The sequence below is a fragment of the Jaculus jaculus genome, chromosome 10, assembly GCF_020740685.1.
Source record: "Jaculus jaculus isolate mJacJac1 chromosome 10, mJacJac1.mat.Y.cur, whole genome shotgun sequence".
NCBI lineage: Eukaryota > Metazoa > Chordata > Mammalia > Rodentia > Dipodidae > Jaculus > Jaculus jaculus.
In genome coordinates, this window is record NC_059111.1 from 82,289,036 (window position 1) to 82,307,771 (window position 18,736).

The following is an 18,736-nucleotide window of genomic DNA, read 5'->3' on the forward strand; positions in this document are numbered from 1 at the left end:
CATTTTTATTAGGAAACCAAGTAAGTAGCATCAAAACAGGACTCTAGGAAACTAGCTGGAACTGAATGTCACATGAACTTTCTTTGGTGCTCTTTCTCCCTCTGAGTTTTGCATTCCTTCCTTCAGCAGTATCCTCTGAAAATGAAAATACATCAGGCCCAAGATTCATGACTTTCACCACCCCAGATTTCTTACCATGGGAAAAAAAAAAATCTCTTTCTCATTCCACTTTTAAAATTACATTCAGGAGTGGATTCTATTTAATGACACTTGTTTTGTGGCCCATGTGGCTCCAGGTAGCCAAGCTAGAGGATGATTCAACTCTGGAGGAAGTATGTGTCTAAAGTTGGATGGAGGATGGAGAGGAACAGAAAGTGGTAGCATTGAGATTAAAATAAAAAGACAGGTTACCTAGCAAAGAAATTCTTGGCCATTCATTATGTCATATATTCATTAATACTCCATAGTATTATTAATTTTTTCTAGTAAGCACATAGGAGGTAGAAGTCCCAGGAGAAGGGACTTTCTAAAACAGGCCTTCCTACCACTGAGAGGTCCTTTCCTTCTCTTGTTTTAAGACAACACCTCCTAAGGGATTAATTTTTTTTTTCTGTGTGGTTTCACTTTTCTAATTTTGTCATTCTGTTGGATAGTTACACTAATTATATTTCCTGGGAATACATTCAAATATCCATGAGCTTAATTAAAGTGTCTTTCTTTAATGTTTCAAAACAAACTTCAATCACATTTTTACATGAAGATAGTTTTCTTAGCAGTCCCTGAAGCTAGGAAGAACTTTTCCACAAATGATTTGAGTTGCAGATGAATTTATAGCACAATTTGATGGAGCATTTGGATTTTAAAATATTCGCATATCAGTATTTTGTTAAATGTTTCTAACTTTCTGAATTTAACACATATTATGTTAACTAATGAAAGAAAATAGGCCATAGCCAATATAACAGAAAATTATTTTAATGGTATAAAGAATGGGTACTGAGTAAATTTTGATATATATATAGCTAAAGCTCATGTGCTTTGGAAACCATGAAAATAACCTAATATCAAGGTTATGAATACAGCCTATGGTATTACTTGGGCAAAAATCATAGCTTTTCTCACAATGTTTAAACATGCTTAGAGACTGAATGACTTAAATTTAGTCTTATAATCAAGAAATAAGCTTGACATTAATTGAATAAAAGCTGAATCTATGCACACTTAGCATCAAAACAAAGAGGATTTAACTAGATTTAATTACCATAGCTCCTTGGCTCTACAACTCCTGAGTTTCATTTCTTTGTCTCTGTCTCTGTCTTTCTCTCCCTTACTTCCCTGTCTCTCCTCCCTCTCCCTGTCATGAACTTAATGTATTTAACATATTTCATGTAGGCTTTCTGTTCACATTATTTTGCATAAACTTCTGTTCTACTCTGTTGCTGTACCATGTGGTTATCGGAAAAGGCAGATGCCATGTTCACTGCTTTGTAGTCCCTGCTGTCAGGAGTTGGCTGTGTGAATGTGTGGGCCAGGATTCTTTGTGATAAGCAGCTGGGCATTTGCCTAACATCCTGCCATCCAACTCCCAGAAAAATCTCTCAGTATTTCGTAAGACAAATAGTTCTGATCATGAGGTGGCCATTTCTCTTATATACCTTAGCTTTACAGATTATTGTAATGAGAAAATACTATTTTAGCCCAATGACTATAAAAAAATTAATAGCACAGGCAATTTTTGCCTTGAAAACTTAAACATTTACACATGCTAAATTTAACATGGTTTTAGGAATCTTGAACATCTCATAGTAAGGCAACTTTCTAAGTCGGGAAGGAAAATTAGTGGTTATTTGATTCAATCTCTCAGATGTATAAAAGAGCTGTACAACATTACAGCCAAATGCTATCTAGTTTCAGTCTCAAATCCCACAGTGACAGAAACATTATCAATCCTATTTTGGTAGAGGTATAGTTAGGAAGGTAGACATTAGGATAGAAATGACCACTTCAAAAAAAAAAAAATCTCCTGAGAAAAAAGATGGCTAGAGAAAATCCATCAGCACTCCATCTCACTCTCCTGGAGCTAGTAAAAATCCCTCCCTCTTTGATGTGGCCATTCTGAAGATAGAGTGGTTTAGGCCAATTTTAGGGTTCTTCTGTTAGGCAGGAAGGAGAGTTCCCAGAAATTTAATATGCTCAAGAGCATCTTCTTGAGATTCAAAACTTAGGGAACTTTTAAAATGTAGATTCAAATTATGGTATGGTAGCTCATGCGCCTAATACCAGCATTCAGGAAATTTAAGCAGGAAGATTGCTTATGAGTTTGAGGCCAACTTTAGCTAATGAGTTTCTGGCTAACCTGAACTAAGAATGAGACCCTGTCTCAAAACAAATGAACCACCAATCAGCAGTGAATCCAGATGCCTCGGATCTCAGGGCAGGGCATCAAAGCATGGTAACAGTCCTGCAAATCTTACAGAAAGGTGAGACTGGCCTCTGCACTTACCTTCTCACTGGGGACGCAGCACCTGACTAAAAGCAGCTGAGGGGAGTATAGTTGTTTATTTTGGCTTATAGTCATAGAGAAGCTTCATGATGGCAGGGGAAAGTATGACATGGGCAGAGGCTGGATGTCACCTCTGCCACAGCAGGTAGGAAACAGCAGCAGGAGAATGAAGCTACCTCTGGCAATGGGGAGCTGGTTATAACACCCCAAAACTTGTCTCACAAAACACACTTCCTCCAGTAAGATTCCACCTCACAAATTGCCATCAGCCGGGGATGAAATAAGTGGGAGCTGGGACAATGTATTTGTTACTTTACTTATTACTATTATCAAATACCTGGCAAGAACCAGTTTAATGAAGAAAAGGCTTTATTTCAGCTTAGAGTTCTTAGTGTGTCCATTTTGGCAGAAAGATATAGCGGCAGGAGTGAGAAGCAGCTGGCCACATTGCATCCATAGTCAGGAAACAAAGTATGAATGCTTCTACTCAACTCACTTTGTCCTTTTTATTCAGTCCCAGGCCTCCAGCTCATGGAATGGTTACAATTACACAGTTACAATGGGCCTTTCCATTTCAATTAATCTCACCTAGAAAATCCCTTTCAGAGAGTCTCATAAATTTGTTTCCATGGTCATTCTCAACCCTATCAAGTTTACAACAAGGAAACAACCATCACATACAAGTTTTCTTAGATCTGGAAGATGTGAATTTTTAAACTTGTTTCTGAGGAACATTGGAATCAAGCGAAAAGACTTTCCCAATGTGGGAGTTAAGGTGTAGAGTACATTATGGGGTGCATGCATGTGTGTATGTGTAAAGATTGGGGTGTGAGACACTGTTGGCACCCAACCTAGACATAGCTAAGTGCTGGTTACATTTAAATTAAGTTTTTGTTTTGTGTTTTGAGACCACAGAGGTCTCTCTATCAAGGATGGCTGCATCCCTACATGGTATTCTCCCATTCACTATGAATTTCTTCTACTCGTTCTCCAAGAACAAAAGTCATCTTATTTTTCTTCTAGAAAACTATTACAAGTAGTTCATTCCTAATCAAGGACATCAGAAAGTTGAAATGCTCCAAAATCTGAAATATTTGGGTACTAACATAATACCACTTTGTTTCATGTACAAAATTATTAAAAATATTATATAAAATTATCTTCAAGCTACATGTATAAGGAACACATGAAACATAAACAATTTTTTTGTTTAAACCTAGATCCTATTCCTAAGACATGTTGCTATGTATAAATTCAAATATTTCAGGATTTGGAAAAAAAAATCTATTTTAAATTCCTCTAGGCCCAAGGTATACTGAACATTATCCTTACTTCAATACTTAAAATGCTATCCTCAGTATTGTGTAAAGTTCAAATCACAACTTATGAAAACTGTGTTTTGATCAAGGAAGCAGATGGTAATTGTGTCTTTGTTCTATTCCCTGGCACTCACTTTTCCAATTCATCCTGAAAGCTTTTCTGTGCAGACACCTGCAATGCTTACTTAATGGCATCCCTTCTCCCAAATTGCCAAGATCAGAATATCAGCTGTTGGTGATGAGAGATAAAGAATAAACACTACCCCCGCAAAAAAATATTTAAAGCCAGGTATTGTGGCACACGCCTTTAATCCCAACACTCGGGAGGCAGGGGTAGGAGGATTGCTGTGAATTTGAGGCCACCCTGAGACTACATAGTGAATTCCAGGTCAGCCTGGGCCAGAGTGAGACCCTAACTCCAAAAACCAAAATAAATAAATAAATAAACACTCCTATATTCCTTACTGAGAGTGCAATTCAGGATCAAGTTTCACAAAATTAGGGCCCCAACTTATTTTTGTATTATCCATAGTGCTTAATGCATGATCACATATGGTTTCATTAATCTTTTTTACATTCAAAGCACACACAAGATTAGTAATATCAATATTTTGTTAGTATTTAATAGCTCATCTGTTTTTATATTTGTCGCAGTCAGGTTCACATTACTGGCAGAAAACACATGACCAAGAGGAACTTGTGGAGAAAAAAGTTTATTTTGGCTTATAGACTCAAGTGGAAGCTTCATGATGTCAAGGGGAAATGTAGGCAAGAGCAGAGGGTGGACATCACCTCCTGGCCAACATCAGGTACACAACAGCAACAGTAAAGTGTGCCCAACACTGGTAAGAGGAAGTGGGATATACAACCCATAAACCTGCCCCCCAACAATACACTGCCACTAGGAGGTTTTAATTTACAAGTTGCCATCAGCTGGGAGCCTATCATTCAGAACACCTAAGTTTATGGGGGAACACCTGAGTCTGGACCCCATGAACTAATAACCATACATGATGTAAAACAGTGCATTCATCCATCTTTAAAAGTCCTCATAGTTTTGAATCAATCTCAACAATATTCAATCATGCCCACAGTCCAAGGTCTTTTAACTAAGCAGTAATACAAAAAAAAAAAAAAGATTTATAATGGCACACAATAAACATTCATGCTGCAAAAGATGGCATTAGGCATAGCAAACAAATAAACAAGATTTAAATAGGGAAAACATCAAGCTAGATAGCTCCAAGTCCAACAGCTCCAGTCCGTTACAAGTCTCCAAGCTTGATAATTCCAACACCACTGACACATCTCTGGAGTTCCAATTCTGCTCCTCTAGCTAGGCTATTCACAGTCCCAGAAATATGCATCTGGTGCTGGAAGCTCTTCTTGGTAGCAATCCCTTAGTCCTGGCATCCTTACTGGATCTCTACTGCAACCCACAGTTCATCCTAGTGGCTCCATTGGTCTCCACACAGGTAATTCAACAATCCTGCTTCACACTGCCCATGGCCATTTCCAAAATACAAAACTGTGTTGCAAATTCAATGATCCTCTCTTTCCTGCATTTGTTATACTTCATAATACCAGTTGGGATGCCAATTTGTTACTCCATGGGGGAATAAAGCAAACTTTGAAGAACAGGACACTTCTTCAGGCCACTTCCAAAGAGTTTGTATTCTTCCAATGCAGGCCAGCTGGCCCATTCTCAAAGGTTGCAATCTCTCTTACAATTGCAACTGAAAGGACAGAAGGTTCAGCCCAAACATTTTATTTATGTGCCATGTCCCTCTGTTCACACCATTCCATTTCTATGCAATGTAAGGTATGGGCTTAACAGCAAGCTTCTCACACAAACTGCTTCTAATCCAATCCAGGTAAGCTCTTTCTCACCCTCATAAGTCAAACCTCTCAATCCATAGTTCTTACTGCATTCAGATCTTTCATCTCTGACCAGAGTGGTCCATCAAGCTGTACTTAGAGAACTACAAGGTGTCTCTTAGGCCATGATTTCAAATTTGTCCACATTCCTCCTGCAAAGCAATTCCAAAAGGCCAAAGCCACACAGTCAGATTTCTAGCAGCATGACACCACTTCTCAGTACCAATTTTACTGTTGTAGTCAGGTTCATATTACTGGCAGAAAACACCTAAGCAAGAGCAGCTTGTGGTTTATTTGGGCTTACAGACCCAAGGGGAAATCTCCATGATGCCAGAGGAAAGAAATGGCATGAGCAAAAGTTGTATATCACCTCCTGGCCAACATCAGATGGACAATACTGCACAGAGGAAGTTGGCTATAACACTCATAAGTCTACCCCAACAATACACTGTCTCCAGGAGGCTTTAATTCCCAAATTGCCATCAGCTGGAGACCTAGTATTCAGAACACCTGAGTTTATGGGGGACACCTGAGTCAAACCACCACAGTATTATTGGTCATATATGTATCATATGGCTATCTTTACTTGCAGGAAACCTTTGATATTGAGATTTTCACTGGCCACTCTACTACTCCAGAATAAGCTAAAATTCTTTGAATGTGAAAGAGTAGCTAAACGTTTTAGAGGGTAATCACTAACGAATTTCAAAACTTCTTGAAGGAATTTTATTAGACCAAACTGAAGGATGTATTAAAGACAGTAAATTCATCACATGAAAAATGTAGTTTTTTTTAAAAAAAGATAAATTTAAAAATAAACTGAACAGAAAGAAATATTGAGACATTGTCCACATTCAAATATTGTTGGTGTTATGAAAGCTAACTTGCCTGAGTTCTTTATAAGGGCCACAAGAGGATGTTACAGTTTAGATTATCTGCTATATTCTCTACCAGAAGTGTCAGAATTCCACTTCAATTTTCAGGTATAATTTTTAGCACCAGGATCAAAACATATTTTAACTTCATAATGCCATGTGATATAATTAGATGTGTTATTCAAAATATTTAAGAACCTTTAAGACCTGGGCACTGTCTGATTGAAATAGATGCTGGATGCCAAGTAGAAAAAAAGATAACAGGTTTTGGCTAGATATTACTTTTTGCTTTTGTTTTTGTGTTTTTGAGGTAGGGTCTCACTCTGGCCCAAGCTGATCTAGAATTAATTATGTAGTCTCAGGGTGGCCTTGAACTTTTGGTGATCCTCTTACCTCTGCCTCCCAAGTGCTGGGATTAAAGGCGTGTGCCACCACAAACGGCTAGATATCACTTTTGAATTTAATGTATTCTCCCTTAAAAGTTATGATTTTAGTCATCTTTGTGAGGCCTCAGAATTGATTTTTCTTGATCATTCACCACGTGATTCTCCTTTTGAGCCAGGATTAGGAATTCTCATAAGACAGACTTTAGAATGGTTTATCTAAAATCTTACCTGTTTTATACTTGTGCTGCCAATGACACACACCAGCTGGCTGGGCTTCAGCCAAGATTTTGTGCAGGAGATACTATGAAATTATCTCCACAGAAGCATTCTTTTCTATTCTGATGTGTTTGAGTCATGGTGATGAAAGAAAATATATTCTTTAGGTTCTTTTACCTCATGTAAAATAAAGAAGTATGGAATATAGCAATATTCTGTAACTGACATGAAAAGGTACCCAAATTGGGTATTCCTTTTGAACAAAAAAGTAATGAGCTATCCATATAAAGTCATTAAACCATGTTTTCATTCTGTTGACAGGTGTTAACTAGATGGTGGTACTAAACTATGCAACAACCTAGGTGAACCTCCAGGGAATTATGCTGAGTGGTTAGAGCAAATGCTTAAAGGTTATTCTTACATTCCACTTTTGAAATTTCAAGATTTTAGGATGCTGTATAGATTAGTTATGGTCAGGTGTAATGAGCACTGGACCGTAGGATGGAGATTAAGAAAAAAAGACAACACAACAACACAAGCCTACTAGTGTGAACAAATCAGTTATCTTGACTTAGTAAGTACATGAACCTACACAGGTGATGACCTTGCATAGAATTTATATACACAGAGATGGAAGCAAAAATAAAACATAGAAATATGCATAAGCCTAATACACTGTAACAAATGCCAGTATCTTGGCTGTGACTTTTCTTTCTTTCTTTCTTCTTTTCTTTTGGAAAGTTTTCTTGCTGGGGAAACTGCCAAGGGATCTATGTGTTATTTCTTATGACTGAGTTCCAACGTACAGTTTCCTTAATAAAAAATTCATTAAAGAATTCTGAGACAATATATTGGGAAGAAGAAATATAAGAGGCAAAGTAGAGGGGGGGGGAAACCTAAAAAGTAATTTCTGAAGAATGATGAGCACAGGATAGTTTAGAGAATAGGGAACCGCGGGAAGTCCCAAGGTGGGAAGGGACGATGAGCACAATAATAAGAAAAGTCACTGGAGTTCTTCGACTATTAGAAAGTCACTGTGAATCCTGAAGGGATGCTAAACCTCTGAATTCCATATCTTAAAAGAGTCATCTGATGCATGCATAATGCCCTACCGGGAAGGCAGAGCCCCCTTCACTAGTGCCTGTGTTAATACAAACCTGACTTGAAAACAGGCTTTATTAAAAAAAAAAATTATTTGCAAGCAGAGAGATACAGATGTGGGGCGGGAGGCACACCATGGCCTCTAGTCCCTGCAAATGAACTCCAGATACATGTGCACTTTGTACATGGGTACTGGCGAATTGAACCTGGGTTATTAAGTTTTGTAGGTAAGCTCTTTAGCTGCTGAGCCATCAGCCCAGCCTGGTCTGTATTGTTGAAGTTCTAGCAGGAATAAAAAGGAGATAATACTTACCAGGATTCACTAGCTGGGTTTTTGGTCACGATGACAAAATGCCTTTGAGGATAACTTTATAGAGGAAATTTTAACTCTGTTAAAGTTCCAGAGGGGTCAGACCATCATCATTTCACCCCAGGCATATGGGCAGGACATCATGACAGTGATGGCATAAGGCAAAGAAAATCATTCATCTTGTGTTGGGCAAGAAGCAGAGTGAAGGAATGCGGGAAGGAGCCACTGCATGATATTGCCCTAAACATATAGCCCCAGTGACCTACGTCCTCCAAAGGCCCTACCTTCTATTTCTCAATAACATGAATCCATCCCAGAATTAATCTACTGATTAGCTCTGATTTATCATGACCTAATCATCTCTGGAGATGTCACCACCAACAACAGATGTGTGCTTCACGAATCCCCCTTGTGATTCTGAGTGAATTCAAACGAGAAGTTGAATGTTATGGTGTAAAAAGGAAAGATTCAATTTAAGTTTGTTAAATCTGATGAGTAGAAATTTCTTAGTCATTAAACGTGGATCCAAGAGTAGCTTAACCTCCTATTCAAATCAGTTTCTACCCTAAAGTGAAAACAAAAGATCCCTAGTCCACTAACTGCATTCTGTCAAGCATGAACTTAGTGTGTCAAGTCAGTTCAGTGACTACTCCTTGCCCTCGTCAGTTATGCCTAATTTCTGGTATCAGGAGAGATAGAGATGGAGACAACTAGTTTTGATTAACTGTTGTAGGTTTGTTAATTTTGGTCTTCCTTCTAGAGGAATATAAGACCCTTGGACGTCTCTCCTTCAGTCACACTGCATACCTGCTTCTGATGTATACTTGCGTGGAGAACTCTAGGGTCTTGCTGTTATATTGAACAATCCCATATGAAGCGTCTTAGTCCTGAAGTAGTATAACTTTCTTTTCTTTCTTTTTTTTTTTGGTTTTTCAAGGTAGATCTTGCTTTAGCCTAGGCTGACCTGGAATTGACTTTGTAATCTCAGGGTGGCCTCTAAGTCTCAACAATTTTCCTACCTCTGCCTCTGAAGTGCTAGGATTAAAGGTGTGCACCACCAGGCCTGGCTTAGAGTATGATTTTCTTTTCTTAAATATATATTTTTAATTTTATTTTTATTTATTTGAGAGGAACAGACATAGAGAGAAAGACAGATAGAGGGAGAGAGAGAGAATGGGTGTGCCAGGGCCTCCAGCCTCTGCAAACGAACTCCAGACGCGTGCGCCCCCTTGTGCATCTGGCTAAAGTGGGACCTGGGGAATCGAGCCTCAAACCGGGGTCCTTAGGCTTCACAGGCAAACGCTTAACTGCTAAGCCATTTCTCCAGCCCGAGTATGATTTTCTTAATCCCATGTAATAAAAAATTCTCCAGTTAGTGAATGCTTCTAGACCAGTATAATCATCATAATTTTAATCTACACTCAAAGTCAGAATTTGAACTTTTCTAGATCTGTCTGTACTGTTTTTTTCCTCACTCCAGTGACCATGTTTCACTACACCATGATGAGAGTGCAGGCAAGGTAGAGAAAATGAAAAGAGACAGACAAGTGAGGGCTGGCTGGGACGCCCTTTGGAATTGAACCCTCACTCTTCTGTCCCAGATTTGCAGACAAGAAACACTGAGATAGTTTCTCTGAAGTCCCTCCCACAGCCCACCTTCAAGAAGCCTCTCTTCCCTGGCTCCCTGTAGAGGTCATCCATCTTATTTTGGTGACTTATTAAAAATCTTTCTTACTTTAAGGCATACGAAGATACCTCAAGATTCTCTTTCGAAGTACTGCCTCTAAGACTCTAAGACAGTATGTTCTGTGCTATTTTACCTCTCTCCTTCCTTCTCTCCATTTCTTCTTTCCTTTCTTCCTATAAAAATTATGAGAGCTGGACTGCTCTGCATAGAACTGTTTTGCTTTGTCACCAGAGCAACAAGCCAGTCATAGCTGTACCCCTTTGTATTTCTGATGAGAGCGTCAGTAGCCAGCCCACTACGTCCTCCAGATGCAAGAGTTGTCTGAGAACCCTCACAAAGCCTCTCTGTACTGACTGTTGGTTACATGGAACTGTCTTCATCTCTCTTCATCCCACTTCAGGGGCAGAGATAGATTCAGAGCACATTTCTCTCACTATGGAAAATTTTCCATTTTTTGATGCAACTTTGATTACCAGACTGTCTCTGCCTAAGCACATCAACTTCAAGCAGGATATTCTTGACACTATTAGATGTCTTCAGTAGACCAGCTATCGATCAGACATTAGTAAAGCATGGAAAGGTAAAAGGGACTCCTATTGATTCCTAGGATGTTTAAAAAGCATGTTCTCTTCCCCATTTCCTCCCTGAAACATTTACTCTCTGCTGCAAGCAGAAGGTATGGTCAGAACATCAGTTTTATAAATAGCATTCTAAAACAACACAACCATGTGAGCATTCACTCTACACAAATCACTTTAACAATTTTTAAGCAAAATATGCAAAATTTCATTAAGTTTTGCCATTTGGGTTACTTTAATATATCTTGGGTTATGGTAGGTTAGAGAAGAGGAGCCTCCAAGGTCACCTAATTCACTGTCTTTCACAGCACCTCTGGCATGGCCCTTTAGCTTCTGTTTGGGCACTGATACTTTCAGGGGAAACCATCATCTCTCTAGTCATCCTGCCATCTAGTGGACTGAAACAAGTCCATCATCAGAGGAAGTGGTTAGACTGGGTCACTTCTGGGGTGTGCAATAGCCCCGGAGCCTTAATTCATGTATTTTGCATTTCCTATTGGTATCTTGCTAACAGGAGCATTGCTATCTGCTGCCCTCATTTCGCACATTGCTATTATTGGTGTTCTAGTGAACTACATTCTCCAATAGAAAACTTGGCTGGAACTTTTGTATCCATATAAATCTGAAGCTATGAGATAATTGATAGCAAACTCCATCTCTGCATGAGAATTTTGGCAGAATCTTTGTGCATTAATGGAAAATATTAAAATGTAGATATGTCTTCTTCAAAAATGCATATATTTTCACATCTAAATTTTTACCTTTTGTCATAAGGTGTTTAAATTTATAGCAAGCAAATCTATTCTTTCTGTTCAGGTATTTCTTTTTTTTTTAATTAATTAATTTATTTATTTGAGAGTGACAGACACAGAGAGAAAGACAGATAGAGGGAGAGAGAGGGAATGGGCGCATCAGGGCTTCCAGCCTCTGCAAATGAACTCCAGATGCGTGTGCCCCCTTGTGCATCTGGCTAACGTGGGACCTGGGGAACCGAGCCTCGAACCAGGGTTCTTAGGCTTCACAGGCAAGCGCTTAACCGCTAAGCCATCTCTCCAGCCCTGTTCAGGTATTTCTTAAGGCAAGAATATTTTAATCAGAGTGGAAGTCAAATTCCAGGATAAGTTCTAGGTCATGCAGAGAGAAATGATCAGTGTGACGAGGAGGATGGGGAACCCTTGAAGAAGTTTTCTGAGATAATTGTCTTCACTCATGTTCCAAATGATCAGATCAGCATTGGTATATGTAGGTAGAAGCTAGCTGCACTTCAATTTATTTCTCCACATCAATAGGCATCTTGTTGGAAAATAATTCTGTGGTCAATTATTTTGAAAATGTATGCATACCATATTCCCTCATGGAAGCATATATCCTTTAGATGTTGAATGTATTGAGAAATCCCATGCCAAGTAAAAAAACCCAAAACAGTGGTTACCCATAAAACTTCCCTTTCTGTAATAACTGCTAATGACACATGTTCCATGTCATAATGTATAGGAATCTTGGGCTGTATCTTTTTAAAAACATTTTTATTTATTTGAAAGCAGGGAGACAGTGAGAGAAAAATGAATATGGGTGAGCTAGGGCCTCCAGCTGCTGCAAATGAACTCCAGATGCAATGTGCCACTTTGTGCATCTGGCTTTATGTGGGTACTGGGAAATTAAACCCTAGTCATTAGACTTTGCAGGAAAGTGCCTTAACTGCTGAGCCATCCTGCCAGCCATGTAGCTTTGTGGCAGGAAGCTTACCTAGAAAGCATAAGGCCTGAGGTTTGAGTTCCAGCACTGAGAAAAAAATTATACATCATTATTGTTACTAATGTTTCTTCAAAAAAATTAAAAATGGACAAAATGTAAATTAACTAGAATGCAGAATATATCTTTTAGCTAAGTATGGTGGTAAATGCTGGTAATTGTAGCACTTGGAAGGCAAGAGGACTCAGGACTCATGGTCAGCCTGGGTCACAGAGTTAGTTCCAAGCCAATGATATACACATATGCCTCTACATATCTTTCGCCATCTATCTACATTGTAATCACTAAATTAAACAGAATGCATTAGGTACAAGCAAGCTAGCAAGAGAACATTGGATTATTGATGACATCATTCTTTTTGGATAGTCAAATGCTCCGGTCACTTTTCCAGTGTTGTAGTGTCTTGCACTGTTACTGTCTGATACGACTCCTAGGACTTTTTTCCACACTTTTTATTATTGGCTTTTGTCAAATACTAGTAAAGATATTTACAGAAAGGGTAGTATTCATTCCTGTAATTGATGCTTTGTTCCAGTCAAAGACACAAACACTAAACTAGGGATGAAGACAATATTTTTAGTATGGTAATTCAATTATATTTTACAAATTTCTCTATTTTATTTTTGTTGCCACATAGTATTTATTTTAAAGGAATCACAACACTTTTAAATATACCATATCTTTCTCATTCAAAAGAAAACTATGCCTGACAGTATTACCATAGTTAAGAATTTTTATATTTGTCAATCACTCTAAGGAAAGATAAGACTCAAACACCTGTATCTAATTTGAAAGAGCAGCAGAAATGAAAGCAATAATACTCCTTTATTGATACAGCTAGTGTTTACTTTTCAGAATACTGCCAGGCAAAATATTTCAATTAACCTCAAATGCTATCTAACAGTCACACATTGTTAAAACTAAAACAGAGTTGATAGTTCTCATTTTGAAAGTAACATAGAATATATATACTATGAAGCCAGAAGTGAAAAAGATAACTTAATTCATTTCCTAAAAAAGATTTTTTTTTTGTTTGTTTTTTCAAGGTAGAGTCTCACTCTTTAGCCCAGGCTGACCTGGAATTCACTATGTAGTACCAGGGTGGCCTCGAACTCATGGCCATCCAGCTACCTCTGCCTCCCGAGTGCTGGGATTAAAGGAGTGTGCCATCACAATCTTTGCATATGAACGTACTCTAATTGGATCACAATTCCTTGCCATTATTTTCTTTTATTCCGCTCTCTGACCCCATTTCAAACCCTTTCTTCTTTCCAGCTCTTCAATTTTGCTGTCTTTCTCTCTTTTCTTAATCCTCCTCATTTTCCATGATGAACTCTTGATGGGCTCAATACTGTGCATTTCTTGAGGAGGCGATGATGTCTGCTTGAGCTCATAAGTGCAACAGTTACCAATCACTTTATGTTTGGAAGAGAGTGTCCCAAAGTATCCCTCCCCACCCTGTGGCTCTTAAATTCTTTCTATCCTCTCTTCTACAATGTTCCCTAAGCCTTTAAGGGTGTGCTAGAGATGTCTCATTTACCTGTGATGTCTAAGACCTTGATGAAATTTGAACCTCTCTAGTATCCACCACTATCAGAAAAGAGAAGGCCCTGTGGCCAAAGGGGGAGAGCATCACTAATGTACGGGAGAAAGTATGAAATTTTAGGTGAAAATTTGGTGAGCACAACATATCCACTAGTCAAACACCAGAGGTAGCTTCCTCTCTAGTATCTATAACCTTTTAGGATTTTGTCTAGGTTTTCAGCACTAGGTATATATAAATTCCCTCCCATAGAGCAGGCCTTAGACCCAATGAGAGAGCAGTTGGCTACCTCCTTAACAGTCATGCCACTAGTGTATCAGTAGATACATCTTGCCTGGCTGGATGGCTGTATAATAAGTAGTGTGGATCTACCACTGGGAAAGACTGTTGCTAACTTTTCTTTTACACAGCCTGCACAGCTTTCCAACACTATAAAAACTTACCAACAAGGAGGAGGCTTTCCACTCTTTTCCAGTTTGATTATTCGATGTCTTACGACCAAACCATGCTGTATTTTCAACAATAAGGACTTACTATCTAGTTCTGACAACCAAGAGCTTTAGCAATAGCCTGTATTGTTTTCAGGACCTCAGAGGTTTTCTTGACCAATATTTCATGGGAGGTATTACATTCCTGGTCCTGGATTTTTCTTGGATCTGAAAAAAATACTATACTATGTGAAGTAACCCAGACTCAGAAAGACAAATGCTAGATGTTTTCTCTCATCCTAACTTCAAATATTTTGATTGGTATATAACTTGGGGTAAAAGGTAGTAGAGGCCAGGAAGTCACACATGAGCCATGAAAGGGTGGATGAGGGAGGATTTAAGAAGAAGGTTAAAGTGCGTTCAAAGGAAAGGAAATAAATGAGAGGAAAGGATAGGGGGACTAACCAAACTGATGACATGAAAAGGTAATAGGGTGGCCTACTTTTTTTAGCTAATTAACAAGCACAAAATTAGGGCTGTGCAGATGGCTCAGCAATTAATGCAGTTGCTGGCAAAGTCTAAGGACCCAGGTTCGATTCCCCAGTACCCATGTAAAGCCAGATGCACAAGGTAGCACATGAGTGTAGAGTTCATTTGCAGTGGCTATAGGCCTTGGCATGCTAATTCTCTTTACCCCCCCCCCCCTCCCATATCTCTCTGCTTGCAAATAAATAAATAAAATATCAAGAAAATCAAGATTAAGCAGACAGAAAGAATGTTAGCAAAAACTGTGAGGTTTGGCTTATGTGGCTGGAAAGGAGCTTTGTCTGGATTGGGCTAACAGTTTGTGTGAAAGGCTTGCTGTTATGCTCATGTCCTGAGAACTTGTGCAGAGTTGCAGTCCATAGAAAGAAACCTTTGGTACTATAATGCTGTCCATTCAGCTGCAATTGTTTGAGAAATTACAACCATTCAGATTGGGCCAGCCGATCTGTATTGTGAAAAAAGAAAAACGTAGATACTTTTGAAGGGGCCTGAGTTCTCAAGGTGTGTCCTGTTCTTCAAAGTCTGTTTTATCCTCCCTCCCCCCCATTAACAAATATGCACCCTACCTGATATTGTGGAGTACAGGCTCAGAGCTGAGCTCGTACTTGAGCCCACGCCTCTTCTCCTTAAGCTCCATAACTGGGTTTTTTGCCATGTTTAGTCAAAATCGGCCCCTGCTCAGTAGTGGCATCTGAGAAGGCTGCACTGGGAGTGGAAAGAGCTTCCAGCACAGCAGGCCTTGTCTCTGATTCCTCAGCCGAGTCCTCTCCCTTGCTTGAGTCCCTTCCTTCAGCGCCTGTTGGTAAGCCCATGTCCCGTAACACTTTAAGGGCCACGTGCAGCTTAGCAGTCTTTTTGGATGGCCCAGAGGCCTCCAGTGAACTACCATCTTCCTCCACTGGCATGCTGAAGATAAGGGTGTGGACAGGGCCTGTTTGGGAAACCAGCTTGTACTGCAGCCCTGGCTTCAGCTGGTTCAGCCTCATCAGGGCATTCATGGCTTGGGGAGGTTCTGCCATCTCCTCTTTCTTCTGAATCTTTTTCTTCTTTTTGCTGGGAGACTTCTCCTCCCCATCCTCCTCCATGGGCCGCTTCATAGGAGTAATGTCGTAGGTAGTGCTGGGAGGGATTTGCACAACATAGTCCACAGGGTTTTCATTCTTTGGTTTCTTGGGCATCTTGGAAGGCAGGGGGTCCATTCCCAGGACTTTATGGAGCTGACCAAAGGCAGCGAGCCGCAGGGCATGCTGCGCACTCTGTGTGATATCTTCCCGTTACTGTCTGTCTAGATGCCCAATAGCATCAGTGGCTTCTTTTCACAAGGGTCATAAATGCCAGAATCGTCTGGCATCATGATGCCGGATGCCAGGCACTCCCACACTCTTTGCAGGGCCTCGCCAGCACCCATTGGCCTGTTGGCTGTGCCAATGGATTTCTCACACAGCAGTTCCAGGGGCCATCCTCCTAGGGGACCCCAGGTGGGCACGCGGGTACACAAGTCCCTCAAGACGCGGATGACAATGACACATGACTTCAGCCCATTGGCTCTGGTCTGGAACCTCTTGGCGTGACCGAGGGACGCCAAGGCAGCAAGGCATTTCTGCCTGTCCAGAACGTCTGGGGGATCGTTGACTGATAGCGTTTCTCCAGCTAACACTGTCTCCATCTCTTCTCTGACCACAGGGGACGTCAGATGGATGGTCAAGGACAACGGGGGCTCTTTTGTGTTTTTTATCACAATTGCAGCATCGTCCACAGATTGAAGAATTTCATACTTGTCTTCAGTTACAGTAGTGAGCTGGATTTCCAAGTTGTCAGCCACCTTGTCCAGGAGTGCAGTCGTGGGCTTCTCCTTACATAGCAGAACCAGCTCCAGATTCAAGTCCCCCTTGAGCAGAAGACCCTTGGCTACCAGGCAGACCCGCATCACACCCCTCAGGGTCCTAGTCATATGTTCTGCCTTCTGCTCCCCAGCCCCTTCTTTGCTCTCATCATCTGGGGGTGCGTCCATATTTTCAGACTCAGCAAGCTCACCACTGCCCTTTTCCTGCTCTTAGATCCAGTCAGACACATCTTTGAGAGCCCGCTCAGTGTGGGATACCATGATCTGCACGGCCTCCAGCTCCTCTTGTGTTGGATAAACTGAAGAGTGCTTTGCCATCACATGGCGATCAACTTTCACAAAAATTCTCATTGGACGCCTTCTTCTTCTGGTGATGAAGTGATGATGGTACAATGCCATTTTTGTTTCTTATTCTGTGTGGAAATCAAACTTTGCTTATCTTTCAAACTGTGACAGATTTCCTTGGTGTTATCAATACTTCAAGTATCTTGTTGGCGTCCCCTCTCCCGGGCCTCCACCACCGCTGCTGCCGCGGCCCTCCTGCTATAGCCCACCCGGGTCTAACCCCCTTCAAAAAACAGCCAAGCGGACCGTGCGGGGCTGCTCAGTCCAACTGCAATGGCAAAAAGAGCTAAATGAACTTTTAAACAGTGATTAATTTGACAGACTCTGATAGACATTTTTCTAGCTCAGCTGTCTCTCTCTCTCTCTTTCTCTCTCTCTAGATAGATGGATAGATAGATCAAATGAAAGGTTTTTATAAAAATAAAATGATTTTGCACTCACAACTATTTAACAGTATGTCTTTTTGTTATCAATAGACCTTGTCTGTTAAATTAACTATGTTCCAGCATTTGGCAAGGGAGGCTATAGCAGGAAGATAGAATTTGTGGTCAGTCTGGCCTACACAATAAGTTCCAAGCCAGTCTGAGCCACATAGCAAGAGACTATCTAAAAAGTCATATGTTCAGAACTTCCAAGATTAAAATTTGTTATGAACATATTTAAAAAATTATTATTTTCATGATACAAAATAAAAAATATAGAGTTACAGAACAGTGGATTTAATTTGCACTTCATTAATGCTATGGAAGTTATCTATTTTCTTTTCCTTTGGTAAACACAATAATACTATCATTAGCATAACTATAATTTAAATTTGTGGTGATAAATTTTATTTTGAAAGATATTCTGTATTTGCAACTGTCAAGTAGGACTCTGGTCACAATTACTTTGTGGGTGAACAGAGAAAAGAAAGGCATGCTGCCAAAGTTGAAAATTGGACAAATGACCAGAATTGAAGAAATTCTATTTTTAGGTCATATGAATCTGGTATAGAAAATGCTGTGGTAAACAGGAAGGAAATTGTTATGTGTGGGAACAGCAGTTCTTGCTCGAAAGCTTAGCTATAAATATCAGCGGCCAGTATGCAGCATTAATATACAAGTAACACATTAGCCTATTCATCTGCATTCAGGAAGAGTGATAGAATTGTTTCAATATTACAATATGTTTTTGAATATTAGAAAAATGTATTTGACTTAGGAAAATATTCTGTTCAAATCCTGCAGAATTTCTGACAATTCATATCTGGAAAACAGAGCATATGGGAAACAAAAAGGTCTATTTTGATGATAAGTATTAAGTAATAAGAAACACAAGTAGGAGTGAGCTCATGCATTCCTTTGACTTCATTCTTCAAAGAGATGCAAATGAAGAGTGAGAAATGAATTCTAGGATTATAAAATGTTAGAAATTTTGAAGTTTTTCA

The 18,736-nt window shown here is 39.7% G+C and overlaps 1 pseudogene; it reads right to left on the minus strand.

Moving 5' to 3' along the window:
* Positions 1–15,684: 15,684 nt before the first annotated feature.
* LOC101614305 lies at positions 15,685–17,376 on the minus strand (annotated as a pseudogene).
* Positions 17,377–18,736: the final 1,360 nt, after the last annotated feature.